This window comes from Lissotriton vulgaris, chromosome 2_1 (genome assembly GCF_964263255.1).
Source record: "Lissotriton vulgaris chromosome 2_1, aLisVul1.2, whole genome shotgun sequence".
Classification (NCBI taxonomy): domain Eukaryota; kingdom Metazoa; phylum Chordata; class Amphibia; order Caudata; family Salamandridae; genus Lissotriton; species Lissotriton vulgaris.
In genome coordinates, this window is record NC_141687.1 from 1,798,537,733 (window position 1) to 1,798,553,497 (window position 15,765).

The window sequence follows — 15,765 nt, forward strand, 5'->3', positions numbered from 1 at the left end:
AGGTAATTCCCAAACAGGGAGCTCCTACGGAGGCTCATACTCGGCGGCCACGTAAGAAACTTTGACATGGGGTTCGCAATTATAAATTAACTACCACAATTCATCATTTACAATGGTTCTCCGGAGGGTCGACAGCACAGTGCAGGATCATGGAAACCAATGGAATTATGAGGCAAAAATTTTTTAATTATGCACAAATTATGCAGCAGAGCAGATTAACGGGCATTGTAGAGGGGGCCGGAGACACGGAGAGCGGGAGGGGGGCGGGAACGGGCATTGTAGAGCGGGAACGGGGCCCGGAGAGCGGGAGGGGGGCGGGAACGGGCATTGTAGAGCAAAGCACGGTCACCAGCAGGAGGGGGGTGGGAACGGGGGCCGGAGACACTGCGAGCAGGAGAGGGGGTGGGAACAGCGGAAAATTAAAGCAAGCACTCACCTGGACTTCTTCCGGGTGCCTTCAATGCCGGACCAGATTCGGGGGCGTTCCCGGCTTTTGGCTGACGTCGCGTGACGTCGGCAAAAGCCAAAAAATCTCGGGAACGCCCCCGAATCTGGTCCGGCATTGACGGACAGGCCCATCGTCCAATGGCTAGGTTCCATTTATGGAGCTAGCCAATAAATGACGGGGGCCGTTCCAAACCACACTACAGTACTCATTAGGTTTTCACCTGCGCGAAAAAGATGCGCAGAGCGCATCTTTTCGCCAGGCAAAACCTAAAAACTGCAAAACTCCCATAACATTTATTACCAGTTGTGGAAGTGGGAAGCAACACACTGAGGTAAGTTTTTTTACTCAGGTCTATTTACGTTACTTCCAAACACCCCAACCTGCTTGGTGCAGCCTGACTTAAGAGAGTCAGATTTCCAACTAACACCAATTCCAACACCTGCATCCAAGAACCCTTTGCGTGCCTAGCAACATGCCAAGCACCTGCATGCACGTTCTAACCCTACATACCACACACCTTTCCTTCTTACTAAATAACACAACAACTACATTTCATTATGTACATTATTCTACAAAGTATTTTAAATTTGATGGCTCGATGACAGATCTTGAACTTTTTCTTTGACCTTCACATCTCTCTCCACTCTTGTCATTTTCAAGTTTGGTAGTTCCTTTCCCTCTAAATTCATCATGTTGAACTTAGCCACTCAAGTTCCATATTATGTGAACATCAGTTTTTACAGCATTAGTAAATAATTTGAAAACCTGTATAGGCTTGCTAAACTTTGAAATGCAAGTACAAGATCCAGGCAGTTTAATTCTCACCCAATTGCCAATCAAAATGTTGGTCACCTTCACTTATTTACGCTTGTCAAAGTCCTCTTTAATTTTTGTCCTTCTTTTTTACCCTTTCACATGGCATTATAAACCACATCATTCACACCAATCTCCCTTCTCTTGTTTATCCAACTGGGGCACATCACACCATCTAGCGCCAAGACACCTCAGGGTATTTGTGCACTCATCAAGTTTAAATAACATTACATAGCATTGGACTTTCTTCTTCTGAAAAGTTAAAACCCAGCCATACCTGTAGTTGAATGTGGTGTAAACCTATATGTACACTCACTTTATCCAGAATCTCTTTCATCCACTGGCTGTCAGACATCCTGGAATGCTGTATGGTCTCTTTCAAGATCTTGTTGAACCTTTCAATTATGTTGTTGCATTCAGGGTGATAAATGGCAGACTTGTGAATTACACCCTTATCTCTGAGAAATTGTTCCATTTCCCTTAATGTCAACTGTACCCCATTATCAGTCAACAGCACAAATGGACACCTCTCTGATCTAATAATTTCTCTAGGAATTCTATCACAACTTTCATCTCCACTGAATTTACAACTGCCACCTCTGGCCAAAGCAAGTACCAATCAATACAACTCACAATATATTGATCAGCACTTCCTGATCTGATATGACCAACAATATTTAGAAGAATCTCCCTCTCCCCCCCCACCCCCCCAAGGCGCTGAAGGAATCTTCCTCACCACTAAATGCTTTCTCCTGCTCTTCAAATCCAATCAGTAGCCAGGCACTCAACATAATCCCTTACTTTCCTTTCTGTCAACACATCCATTCCACACCCTTAATAATCAATTCTGATCCTCATTTTTGTCTTTGATATCCCCAAGTGACTCTCACGTCCTAAGGAAATAATTCTATTACCCAATGCCATAGGAGAATTTAACTTATTACCTCTCAAAATCAAATCACCACGTACCTTCAACTCTTCTCTTACCTCCCAATATCCTTTCATATCATCACCACAAACCTCTCTTCTTGGTCAACCGGTCAATATCCTTTGCTCCACCATTTGTAAAGATGGGTCACTATTAACCTCATTAATTCACTCTTCTTCGAGAATTGAACCACTAGTTACCTCACAAATATTTTGTCCTCATACCACTCTCCTTCCAAAATGTCATTGTCCATCTCAGCTTCAAGTTCATCATTACACGTGTGACACAGAGTCCACTAATACATTTCTAAGAGCAGGCACATATTCAACACCACAATCGAATTCTTGCAGTGCGGTTACTAATTTACAAATCCTAGAGAATACCACATCAAGGCCTTTACACATAAAACTCTCTCTCAAAGGTTTGTGGTCCATTTTGATTAAAAAAACGTATTCCCGCATAACAATCTCTGTAGTTTCCTCACTGCCCAAAACACACCCAGTACCTCCTTTTCAAAAACCGAGCCGTTTTTCTCTGTCCCTCTCAAACTTCTAGAATCAAACAATATGGTCCTTCTCTCACTAACCACTACCTGCAACAGTACAGCACCTTAACCCTTTGAACTGGCGTCCGTCATCAGCACAGTCTCCTGTCCTTGTTCAAAACTTGACAAACTTGGTGCATTCTTCAACATAGACTTTATTGTCTTGATTTCTCTTTTGCAATTATCACTCCACTTGAACTCTACCTTTTTTCGCAGCAGCTCTCTCAAGTTGATTTTTCACTCAGCAAATCCGGCCACAAACTTTCCATAATATTCAACCATCCTGAGGGATTTAATCAACTCCTCTTTGTTTTCAGGAGTGGGCATACCACTAATGGCAGTCACAAGTTCCTCCCTGGGAGAAATTCCATTGGAGGATATCCTATGTCCTAAGTACTCAATGCTCGCTACATAAAACTTACATTTCTTCACTTTGAGTGTAAGCCCACAAGCATCCAACTTGGCAAAAACAGTACATAATCTTTCATGGTGCTCCACTCTTGAGCTCCTAAACATATACAAATCATCCTGGTAAATCTGGACTCCTGTTAAACCCCTCAAAACCTCTTCCATCACCCTCTGGAATACAAAACTAAGCCAAAAGGCATCCTCAAATACATGAATGTACCAAACAGGGTAACAAAAGATATCAATTTTTGAGACAATGGATGTAATCTTATCTTGTGATAAGCAGACATCAGATCCAGATAAAAAAATACTTGGCATGCTCTATTGAACTCAGCATTTCTGTCATGTTTGGCAAAAGATACCTGTGCACTATGACACACCGATTAAGCTCACCCAAATCCATGCATAATCTAATCACCCCATTTAATTTCTTTGCCATTGCCACTGGGGACAACCATTTGCATCCCTCCACTTTCTCGATTATGCCACCCCCCCTCTAATCTCTCCAATTCCTTCTTCATGTCCTGCTACACTTTTAAGGGAACATTACACACCTTATATAATTTGGCAATAGATCCTGGTTTGATTTTTATGAAATGTTGATACTTTTTCTAACAACCTAAATCGTTTTTGTAAATATTGGAATAAAATAGCTCATACTCCTTGCCACACTGCACAACATTCACTCTCTCTCTTAATCTCACGGCCGGAGGCTCTTTAGAATGCAACACACACAACGCTCACCCTACCATGACTCTACCAGCATACTCAATGTCAATTAGAAAATAACCAAGAAGTTTAAGTTGGTTCTCCATCATACCCTCTAGGTCGATTATCAGCCTTAAATAATTTGACAATCCCCATCAACTTCTTATCATAAAAGTCTTTAGGCACTAGCCTGATCTTTGCTCCTGAATCAAACAACATACCCACCTTGGCACCACCCACAGACACCACATGCACAGATCCTTTCTTTTCCTTGTCACCCACTTAGAGTACAATCAGATTGCACATGTCATCCGACTCATACTCCGCTTTTCTCACCTTGTCTCTTACTCAATTAGATCTACAATTGGATATGAAATGGCCCTTGCGGCCACATTTTTTTACAAATGGCCTTCCAACCTGGACAATCCTTGCTGTATGCCAGGTGGGACAAGCTATTACAATGGAAGCAGTGGATTTGGGTTTTCCTAACATCTTTAAAACTTTTGTTGGTGTACCTACATTTTTCTTTGTTTTCTTGAAGACAGTCTTTTTTTATAGGATTTAGCTCTCACACTTTGAATCTTATCCCGACCACCTCTTTCACATGCCCCCTTTTCATACAAGTTTGATTCTTTCTTAATAGTATCAACACATGCTGTAGAATGTTCCAGCATTTTCACTATCAATTGTACCTCACTCAGGGTAGGGCTATCTTTCTGCTAAAAAGCTTCCCTTGCTTTCTCAATGACACACCCTAGCATAAATTGATCTTGTAAGTGCTCCTCACATGAAGCACCAAAATTACATGAATAGGCTACTTTGCGCAAGGAATTAATATTTTCCTCCACTGATTCATGCAACCTCTGCATTCATTTCCCAAAATGGTGCAGCTCTAGGACGGCACTCATCTTTAGTAAAAAATGCAAATCCAAATTTCTTTATGCTGATTTCAAATTAATTTAAATCAGTTGCCTCAAGATAACTCAAAATCGGGAAGATGTTCATAAACCTCCTGCCCTTCTGAGCCCAAATAGTGCACTAGCAGTGAAATATTTCGTTCCACACTTAAATTTGTTCCACGCACTTTACTATAATGGAGAAAAACGTTTTTCCATTTGGCCCAACGCAGGATTGGCTCCCCAAGAAAAGATAAGAAGAATGGAGAAGGACTTACATTTTGCATATTAACACAGGACAGATCAGCCAATAGCAAATGGGAATGAAAAGGAATAAATAAACCTACTGTATTAAATAGGCCAGAAACAACTGTACATGAAAGCAGAAAATAAAAAAATAAAAAATAAAGACACTGGTATACGATTTATACCCAAGTTTCCCCCGTCAGGAATAAACATTGGTTAATGATCCCTATTCATTAGATCACTTGTACCATTCATGACTCGTAATTTTTAACAGTGGTGTGCAAACTACCAAGACAATATACTGAATCAACAAATCAGAATGTCTACCCCAAATGAGCGAATCACTGAAAAGAGCACTTACAATTTAATATTAATCTTTATTCGGCATACAAGTAAAAGAGACAGTTTAAAAAGACACATATATTCTCTATAAAGCAGCCAGATGTACAAAATAGACAACACGAAAATCATAATATCTTATTATCCCAAAAGATGCCTTCAATTCATGCCGCTCCCATTAACCCTTTCTTCAATTAAAAATGTAATCAATAAAATCCTGATAACACATTAATTAAGATAAGACAACTAGACATGATCCTTAAAGTAAGCCACATTTCAAGTCATTTATGACAGCCTAACAAGGTAGACAATTTGCAAACATTCTTGTGATCTTCCGTCACCTCTGCTGGTTCTTAGTCTAAAAGCGGATCTTAAAAAATTAGAAACACAAAAGAGTGTATAAACATCATTTGAGAGCTGAAGAACAGTAGGACAACACGTGCCTGCCAATCCAAAGAAGATAATGATGATGCAAATCACCAAAACCTTTTAAACCTGAAAGTGATCGCTATGACTTCTGCCAACAGTTATAAATGCTCACAATGGATTTTTAATATATTTTTTTAATTGATGTGCAAGTCACTGATGCCTCAGAGAGCCTGTCAGTGCTCGCAATGAACCTGCTGAAACGTTTTTTTTTATTGGGGTGCAAATCACTGATGCTTCAAAGATCCCAAAGAATCAGCTGACGCTACGATGAATGAGGGAATGAGAAAAAAACATTTAAACAAGCACTGGCATTGCCAATAGGTCTCGCAGTAGGAAAGTTTGCGCTATTGGTTTTCTAAATGATATTTAATTTTTTTGTTTTGTGATTTACAATGCCCATACTTTTAACTTTTCGCATTAGGAAAGTTTGAGCGATTGGTATTGTAAATGACACTTTTTTAATTTATGTGTTGGTTTTGAAAATAGCAAAATTAATAGCTTTGTCAGTTACAATGTCAATAGTTTTAACTTTCGCAAATGTGACACCTATACCATTTGTAATGTAATGTGTGTTGTATTTACGTGACTTAGATGTATTGATATTACAAATAACAATGGCTTTTAATTTTGTAAATAATTAATACTTAAATAAAAGTTATTGTAATTTATAATGGCAATAGCTTAAACGTTTGTAGATAAATTTTGTGAAGATTATGTTCAGTGTATTTTATTGTGACGAAAATCCAAGAACATTGCATTTGCACCTACACACACATATGTGTTGTAGCACTGAGTGGTGTGAGGGTGTGAGGGTGAGGGGGTGTGAGGGTGGGGGGGTGAGGGTGAGTGGGTGTGTGAGTGTGTGAGGGTGAGTGAGGGGGTGTGAGGGTGAGAGTCTGTGATGGTGAGGGTGTGAGGCTGGGTGAGAGGGTTGTGAGGGGGGTTGAGGATGAGGGGGTGAGTGAGGGTGTGAGGGTGAGGGTGGGTGAGGGTGAGTGAGGGGGTGTGAGGGTGAGAGGGTGTGAGGGTGAGGGTGTGAGGCTGAGTGAGGGTGAGAGGGTTGTGAGGGGGGTGAGGATGAGGGGGTGAGTGAGGGTGTGAGGGTGAGGGTGGATGAGGGTGGGTGAGGGTGTGACCAGTTAGATATGGTTGGTATATGTTAAACATAATGAGGATAAGAAATGGACCGTAGAGCGTTAGATATATATGTTTATGGTATTTGCAAATAGAGGAAAGCGTCCCCATCCGTGCAAGAAATACTGGCAGGATAAAGACAATTATTCATAATTCTATAGGTAGTATTTTTTTTTAGTGAGTTGCATCAGCACGCGTACAAACCAGTAGTAGTTTGCGATAAGGTATATTACTGAAAGTTTTTTTTAAAACCATCTGCACATTTGACCTCTATATACAGATATGCCATTTTCGGTTTATGCTGAAATCATTGAAGGGAAGCATAGTAATTCTTGTTCAAAAGGAGAGAACGAAATACATTTTCAATTGCCCTGGGAAAATCCTGGCAAAAATAAGCTCGCTTGAGTTAATTCACATGTGATGGAAAGCAGGAAGAATGTTCCCGAACATGGTCTAGAAAAAAACACTTTTGTCGCCCAAAAAACTGTAACTTGGAAGCGTATTAGTAAACCAAAAATCTTACTGCCCTAATCCTCTGTTTCCGTAGTAACACTTTGAGCAGTAGGATGTATTTCTGGGAACTAATATGGCATATCTCCTACACGCAGCAAAGAAGGCATAAGTAAGTGTACCATTTACGAGTCTAGGTAAGTCAGTAAATTCATATTTTTAAGAAATATTTAACAAAACCAGTACTCAAATGCATCTGGTTCTGGTGTTGCGGGCTGCTAATCAGCTGCTGTAGGGAAGGGGGCGAGTTGGAGCCCGGCACAGCGGCTCATTATATAGCTGGAAGAGGCTTTTGTCGGTGAAGCCGTGGGTGGAGCAACAAATGGGCAGGCTGTTTTTGGGGGGCTATATGGGTGAGGTAATTGGAATTTTTATGGTCAAGTGTGTCCCCTAACGTAGACCCCAACGGCTCCATGTACGCACTTCAAGTACATGTAATTTCCCTCCACAACCGAATCTGAAGACGCAAATACATTTGCGTCCAACGTTAACATGTCCTCTATCAGATCCACCATGGATGGATTGATAATTCAGTTCCTAAGTATGCCGTGCCACCGTCTTTATATGGTGCACTTTCACGTTTTCCTGGCTCTGCCGAGCTAGGCCCTGATTTCTGTCTTCAAGCCACTTCTGCCTCTGCCTCTGAAAGCTGCAGCATGAAGACGCATCCCTGACCTCTGCCTTACTTCCTGCCAACCGAGCGGTGCCCGGCTCGGCCTGGTCTGCCTGCCAAAAACAGTATTTTGCCTTTAAGTTATCAGCGTAGCCAGCTCAGCTCCTCGAAAACACATTCCTGTCTAGTGAAATACGAAAACATATCCCCGACTGCAGAGCAAGGGCCAAGCCTTTCTGTCCTCCCTCATGAAATTCATTGCTCCCGTTACCATGGTAGGCTCCTGGCTCCGAGCATTTGCACCTAGACACGCATACATGCAGTATAGGATAGCTTCTGCCCGAAAGACCTTTTACTCTAGATTAAACATCCTCCAAACACATGATATCAGATATGTTTAGGGACAGGTCAATCTGACATGCCAGACTTCTGTCTCTTCTACTAGTGTTAAAAGTCAGACTCTTAGCTTCCTCCAGATGTACGTCAATCACACGTCATATTAGCTGCGCGCGCATCCAGGCCATAGGTTTCAGCTGACTCTGCAAGAATTCTCTAAGCATCCACCCACTTACGACACTTTTCTGTGACGTTTCTAGTTCACGCCTCTGTGCACACCCATGTTCACACCTTTTTGCTACGCACATGTGTTCTTATCATATACATTTCACTTGTCACGCCTACTGTATTCAATGCTATTGTGTCATTTTACTATATATGTCATGTACTGTGAATAAATCGTTGACATCTTTTCCTGCCATCATTGCATACCCGAACCCTTGCATTGATGGACTAGATCTCCATTGACTCGAGTCATTTAGTCATCCTTTATGATTAAAGCCCTTACGACTCAGACACCACGGACTCTGCCTCTCATTTGATTGAGCTATTCTTTTGTAACCTGTCTGCAATTATATGGAAAAATAGTATACGGTAAAATATTTACCACATAATTTGGCGCCCGAATAGGGACCCCTCCCCCACCCCACGCTCGGTGATGCGTCGCAGGCTTTGCCCCCGACTACAGCTGTGACGGACCCCATGCGCATCTGCAGGATTTCCTGTATCTCCCTCAGGCCTACGGAGGTGACGGAGACTGCGGCCGACATCCAGACGAGGCGGTGAGGAGTGCGGAGGATCCCGACCAGAGCCCAGCCGAGAGAGCAGTGTCCGAGGTATCGAGAGACCCACCTGTAGTGTTGAGGCGCATGCGTAGTGCGCAGCAGAAGCAGTGACGTCAGTCCAGTCCAGTCGAGTTTCTGAGGCCTTCCGTTCCGTGCTTCCCCGTGAGTACCGTTGCTGGGGACGCATCTAGACGGGTGCATTAATTTGTGTCCGGTCAAGACGGGTTTGGGTACGCAGACCCGGTCTGCACTGTTTTAGCAGTGTATCTGTACTGTTTAGCAGTGCATCTAATATCTAGGTATCAAGTTATTGTTGTTCGTTTCAAAATGTTTCAATGTGTTTTAATGTCGTGGTATGAGTGATTGTTCGCATTTTTACTGTGTTTATTGTGTATAGTGTTTAGATCGAGGTAGCAATGCCTTTATTCTCGAAATTACGACAGATAGGAACTAGGAAAGGGATACTTGAAGAAGCTGTTCCCATCCCACCCAGGGACACTCCCGGACATTTTATGTACCACAAGCACGGCTTAGATGCCATATTATTTCTCGACTTGTGGGTGGAATACACGAAGGACTTAGCAGAGAATCAGAGATGGCCCGTTACAGGGACATGGGATGCCGAGTGCATCATGAGAGTAGAGGAAGCGTTGTGGAAAAAGAAAGCCAGACAGTCACAGAAAGATGCCATTGAATTATGGCGTAAAGAATCACATAGACGGACAGAGAAAGCACTCAGAAAGGCAGAGAAAAGTAGAGAGGATTCTGAAAAAGCCAAAGAAAAGGAACTACTAGAAGAAGGAGAACGAGTTAGAATGGAACAACACGACAGACAGAGTAATGCCAATATGACAGGCTGTATCCAGTCCTGGCCGAGGGCCTGCCCAAGGCGACCCCGGAAACACCGAAAAATCTGCCCCCTCCATTGGTTCCGACTAAATTACGTCACAAGACCGCAGCAGATATTTTCCTTTCTTCCTATTTAGACGACGTAGCTCCCGCATATACCAATGTACCTGCCCATGTACCCGTACCACCTGCTGACAATAACCTACCCCATGATCATCTGCCCCCGGGTCCGCAACAGCAGACCCCTCCTGCACCGCTTCCTGCACCCGTACCTGTTGTTCCCCCTATTCATCCGCTTAATCCTTTTGGGTCTGGCACGGTTCAGGTTCCAACCCCGTTACAGCAGATACCGACCCTACAGCCAGGTTATGCTCAAGCCTCCGCCTCAGGAGGTGCTACAGGAGGTTATCGCACCCCGCCACAAGTACAACAAATGACAATGAGAGAATTCGCAATGCAGCGTACACCTAAAGGGGCCCCAGCCGAAAAGCTTAAAGAACAGCTTACAGATTGCAGATATGACACAGTGCCTGGTAAAACAGGACCCATGTTGTTAGCTTCTCTACGTCTAAGACGTGTTACAGATTATTTGATATTGCTACCAGAAATGCCAGACCATCTAGACAATATGTATCATTTTATTAGGACAGGAGAAAGACCCGAGTGTGTTGGTGAGGCCATGTCACGTCAGAAAGTTTTGGTTAATTGTTTGATAAGGGAACAAGATCAGCCCAGCTTTCCACAAGGAGAGATGGATAGATTGACCAGATGGAGTCAGAATATATCGGAGGGTAAACATGATAGAGAGAGAAGTGTACATGCTATGGTTAGAAAGATCCGTAAAGAAATAATAGCAATACATGCCCGTCGAGAATCTGAAAGACATTCTGGGTCAGAGAATAAAGAAACCTCAGAGGAGGAAGAAACAGAGAATCCAGCAGAAACATCGGAACAGGCGAATAGAGACATAGTGGCATATGTAGGTAGAGAGAAACTCCCTAGACCGTACCCTCTTGATAGGCCCTTCGACAGACCCATTCGTTTAGAAAATAAGAAACGTTACCTTTGTCCGATACCAGTGCGATGTAAGCTTGAACATGTATTCCAAATTACTGACAAAGTACTGAAAGAAAGGGTAGGTTATCACGAACTCAATACCCTACGTGATCAGGAACTAGCCCGGTCCGCAGTACAGTGGGCCGGAGATGACAGCATATATAAAGACGATTCAGTAGTGCAAACATTCTTAAGTCTTACTCCAGAAGAACAGCGACTAGCTGGTATATACATGACCCAACACCTCATTATACAGTACGAAAACCAAGCATCTGATCCAGGTCCGTTATATAGTTTATTGCAAGACTTACTCCTGAGAAGATGGAGAGGTCTAGGTACCGATCTAATTGAAACAATTTTAGAACAACGTCACAAATATAGAACTTTCTTGACTCCGCATCTTGTTTCCGTTCCACCCCCAGTCAGGCAACCATATCACTTTGACAAACAGAATCCTTTACGAGAAGTACATCCAATCCGGAACCCTGATGATACCTTTGCACATGTGTATGTATACACGCCCATAACTAAGATGGAACTATTGGAAATGAAGAAAATAGTGCCCAGTCATGATAAAGACCCTGCAGGTTTCCACCGTGAAATAAAAGACATGTTACTCATGGGAGATTATACCTATCCCGACATTATGAAAATATTGAAAGTGTTATTGCCTGCCGGTATTTACGAGAAACTCAAAGAAAAAGAATGGGAGGTGGGAGACAAAAAGATTGATTGGGCTGCATTAGAAGCTGAAGAAACGACTCGAACCCCAAGTGTAGGACTTGGGGATAAAACTAAAGCATTACCAGGATTGTTAGTACAGGTTTTGCCAAGATTGTTAGCAACTAAAAAGGAGGACTGGGATGCAATCTCAGCCTGCAAACAGAAACCCGACGAAGACACTAGTGATTTTTATTCCCGATTTGAGAAATGTTTTATTATTAATAGTGGCCTGAAAACAAGTAGCGAGTCATACCCACACCTTTTTGTATCCAAATTAGTCGAGAATTCATTGCCCCAGGTTAAGAACCGTGTACTGAAAGTCGAGAGCACATGGCAAGCTAATTCGCCTTCCCAAATGTTACAAATGTTACAGTATCACCAGAACAGAATTAGAGAAGAACATGATCACGAACAGAGACGTATGAAAGACACGAAAATGAAAGTACTAGTTGCCCAGTCAGTTCCAGCTGACGGTCATAAAAGGGGTACGACACAATCCAATAATTCAAATTCAGCAGCTCCTGTTAAAGGGATATGCAACTATTGTAAACAGCCAGGTCACTATGTAAACGATTGTGCAGTTTTGAAACACAACATAGCCACGGGTAAAACTAAAGAGAGACCGCGTCCTCCTAGACAGGACCAAGTCCAACAACACGTTCCACAGAATGTCCAGCCTATGCAGGTTCCAAAACAGACTGTAGCAGTACCACAGCCACAGCCCATTGCCGCAACACAACATGTCACACAGCAGATGTACCAGTATGCGCAATCCGACTACCCCGATTACCAGCAATACACATGAAACAGCCTAGAGAGGGAGGTTGGCTTGCCCCTTATCGAGGTTCCTGTAGATCAAGAAGGCCCTTATGTACACAGTCAGGTATTAGGGAAGGATAGAAAATTTTTAATTGACACAGGGGCAAGCAGGACAACCATCAGTCACGACGAGGTTCCAGGGGCACCCCTCTCAGGCTCACAGAATGTTTCCCTTGGATTTTCAGGAAAGCCTATTGTTAATGAAGTATCGAAACCAGTTCCCCTTGCAGTTGGTCCATTGTCCCGCACTACAGATTTATTGCTCACGAAATCATGCCCAGAAAACTTGCTTGGTATAAAGACCCTGAAGGCTCTAGGAGCTGTAATTTGTTGTTCTCCGGAAGGAGTAAGGTTGTTCCTTCGTGATTTTAAGGGACATTATGTATTGAGAGATTTTGACCCCAGGTTACAGAATGTTCCTGCACATTTATGGGCAAAATGCCCCACTGATGTAGGTTGTATACACATTACTCCATATCGTGTCACACTCAAGCCAGGAGTAGTACTACCACGCATTCGACAATACAAGTTACCACCAGATGCTGTAGTGGCTTTACTGAAAATCATTGACGAGCTCATTGCACAAGGAGTGGTTGTAGAAACCGACTCAAATGTTTGTAATTCCCCTATCATTCCAATTCTTAAACGTACTGATCCAAATGCACCTCCTGTTTATCGATTAGTCATCGATTTACGAGAATTGAATAAATGTATTATACCACAGTATCCTGTGGTCCCAGACATTTCATCCCTATTGACTGCTATTGATTCCGAAGCGACGTTCTTTACTGTTATCGACCTCAAGAACGCCTTCTTTAGTGTCCCCATTGATCCGGAAAGCCAATATCTTTTCGGATTCTGTTTAAATGGCCGAAGCTTCAAATTTGCTCGCGCACCTCAAGGATTCACAGAAAGCCCCAGCATCTACAGCCAAGCCTTAAAACGACAACTTGACAGTATTCACATGCCTGCTAACACTGCCCTACTTCAATACGTCGATGATCTATTGATCACCGCCCGTAGTGAACCAGAATGCGAACAAGCATCACTGACAGTTTTACTTTTCCTGGCGGACAAGGGACACAAGGTGTCTCCTTCGAAGCTACAATTCTGTGCCCAGCAAGTGGTGTACCTTGGGCACTTGCTGACCAAGTGGGGTAGGCAGCTGACACCTGAACGAATTCAGTTAATTGCACATCTTCCGCAACCCAAGACACAGAAAGAAGTACGAGCCTTTATTGGACTCACTTCCTATTGCAGACAATGGATTCCACAATATGCATTTCTAGCTAAACCACTCATACAGTTGACAACACAGGAGGCAGCGTCTTCGACTGTTCTCCTTTGGACTCAGGAACATACACAAGCTTTTGACGAATTAAAGAAAGCCTTATGTCAAGCACCAGTTTTAGCAACACCATGTTACAGCAAACCTTTTACACTTTTTGTCACAGAACGCGATGGCACAGCGTTGTCGGTTCTCACTCAGTTACAAGCAGACAAACACAGACCGTGTGCTTATTTTTCGAGTACATTGGATCCAGTAGCCCAGGCCTTGCCTGCGTGCTTGAAACCAGTTGCAGCGACAGCTCTAGCAATCAGACAAAGCGACTCCATTGTATTAGGACATCAATTGACAGTACAAGTTCCACATTCTGTAGAGGTTCTTTTAAACAGAACACAGACTCAACACTTGACTGTAGCACGACTGACAGGTTATGAATTGACGTTATTCCAACCACACATAGAAATCAGACGCTGTAATACACTGAATCCTGCTACTCTTTTACCATCGAGCACCATAGATCCTACTCCACATGATTGCGTGGATGTAGTTGACACAGTTACGAAACCCAGACAAGACTTGACAGATGTTGCATTACCCGATCCAGACCTGACACTTTATGTGGATGGTTCATGTTTAAGAACAAGTACAGGAGAGTTAGTGGCCGCGTATGCAGTGACCACTGAAACTGAAGTCATAGAAACACATCGCATTGACACCCTGTCTGCCCAAGCAGCAGAGCTCATTGCTCTGACCCAAGCCTGTATACGTGCAAAGAACCAGAAAGTAAACATATACACAGATTCACGTTATGCATTCGGAGTTGTTCACGACTTCGGTGTCCTCTGGCAAGAAAGAGGTTTCTTGACCTCTCACGGAGCCAAGATACAGCATGGTCCCCTCATTCAAGCCCTATTAGAAGCAATACATTTGCCTACAGCTATAGCTATCATGAAGTGCAAGGCACATACAAAGGTCACAGACAAGATTTCTCAGGGCAACGACTTTGCAGATCGAATAACGAAACATACAGCACTGACTCATACTCAAGCGACGGACATGACCAAGACGGATGCGACTTCACAGACACATTGCATGACAGTCAGGGACCCCACACAAGATGTCATCGACATACAGACACATGCCACTCCAGATGAAATAAAGAAATGGGCTGAACAAGGAGGGGTCCAGACAGACCAAGGATGGATGACGAGGGGAAAGACCACATGGTTTCTCCCCGACTCTATGGTTCAAGTTATCATTAATACAGCACATAGTCCAGCACATTTAGGAGAAAAAGCCATGTTAGACAGTGTACAGAATCTTTGGTTCAACAAGCATTTACGAGCAGCAGCAAAACAGAAAGTGCGTACCTGCATGATCTGTTGTCAGTTCAATCCAGGAAAAGGGATTCCCGTAGAGCAAGGTGGATTCCATCCTCCCGACTATCCTTTTGAAGTCCTCCAGATGGATTATATCCAGATGGACAGATGCCGAGGATTTAAGTATGTCCTCGTAGTCGTATGTGCCCTATCCCGATGGACAGAAGCATATCCCGTCCCAGATTACACTGCTCCGACCACTGCCAGGCAGTTGGTTCGTGAGTTTTTCCCTCGATACGGTTTGCCCCGTGTCGTGTATTCAGATAACGGTCAGCCATTCTCATCCGAACTCATGAAGCAGGTCTCGCTTCTATTGGGGTACCAGTGGAAGTTTCACTGTGTCCGGCATCCTGAGGCAGCAGGTCTCGTGGAGCGACACAATCAGACTCTGAAAACTCGCCTTGCAAAAGTGTGTAAAGAGAAGGGAGTAGATTGGATAGTAGCATTGCCAGTTGCACTTTTCTATATGAGAATGGTAGCTCACTCTAGGACAGGGCTATCCCCGTATGAGGTG